This window comes from Heterodontus francisci, unplaced genomic scaffold (genome assembly GCF_036365525.1).
Source record: "Heterodontus francisci isolate sHetFra1 unplaced genomic scaffold, sHetFra1.hap1 HAP1_SCAFFOLD_61, whole genome shotgun sequence".
NCBI lineage: Eukaryota > Metazoa > Chordata > Chondrichthyes > Heterodontiformes > Heterodontidae > Heterodontus > Heterodontus francisci.
In genome coordinates, this window is record NW_027141441.1 from 7,701,833 (window position 1) to 7,702,987 (window position 1,155).

The 1,155-nt window shown below is 52.9% G+C and overlaps 1 pseudogene; it reads left to right on the forward strand.

The window, feature by feature from the left end:
- Positions 1–224: 224 nt before the first annotated feature.
- Positions 225–281, forward strand: LOC137363476 (U4 spliceosomal RNA; annotated as a pseudogene).
- The last annotated feature ends 874 nt before the right edge of the window (positions 282–1,155 follow it).

Here is a 1,155-nt window from a genome sequence, read left to right on the forward strand (position 1 = left end):
AATTTTGGCCAAAGAAACTATTACAGCTGTGAGGAGGGATGATATGTTGTAAGGTTTATCAGATGAGACTATATGGATCGAGCTAAGGAACAAAAAAAGTGGCAATCATAGTACACTTAGTGTACTATGGACCCCCAAACAGTCAGTGGGAGATAGAACAGCAGATATGTAGGCAAATCTCTGAGAAGTGCAAGAACAATAGAGCAGTAATAGTAGGGGATTTGAGTTTTGCGCAGTGGCAATATCGTAGCTAATGAGGTTTAACCGAAGCGTGATTATGGGGAAGCTTTGAGTAAAATGGCTATAACCAATTTTCGAGCTTCGGGCCAGGGAGTGCGCAACACAGTTCGGGTGTTCGTGACGGACAAGGAAGGAGATGCACTGGTCGATCGCACCTTCTTCATCAAGAACATTCTCTTCGATTGCTGCGGATTTCAAGCGACGGACGTCTTCTGCCTGCAGGATTTCCCCAGCAGTGGATACTTCGAAGTGACGTTCCGGAACGTGGCGGGATGCATCAAGTTCCTGAAGGCGTTCAAGGAGAAAGGGGACCGGGCTCCACTGTCGATCCTCACAGCGGAGCCGCTCTTCACGCTTCCGTCACAACGGGACCGGGTGGTGACGATTCACCTCTACAACCCCCATGTTCCGGTGGTGGATGTACTCACCTTTCTCGCCAGGTACGTCGAGGTGGCCGGCAGCAGCACTGATGTCAAGGACCCCTTTGGGATCTGGACCAGCAAGCGGCAGGTCAAGGTGACCTTGAAGGTAGATCCCAGTGGAGCCATCATCCACCCTCCCTCCAGCTTTGCTATCGGGGGAAGTCGAGGCTTCTTGGTCTACGCTGGGCAGCCCAGAGTTTGCCGCACCTGTGGCAAATCTGGTCACATGGCAGCCAACTGCAGCACGGTTGTTTGCAAGAACTGCAAGGAGGAAGGCCATCAGACCAAGGACTGTAAGCAGACGAAGTGTTGCAACTTGTGCGGTGCGGCAGGCCATCTCTACAAGACCTGCCCCAAACGTTGTCTCAGCTATGCTCAGGCGGCAAGGTCCAAGGAATGGCCGGGCGAAGGTTCGACGAAGGCGTCCGCTGTCCGAAAGGAGACCAGCAACCTTCTCCGCAGTGAGGAACTTCAGCCTGAGAAGGAAGGGGAG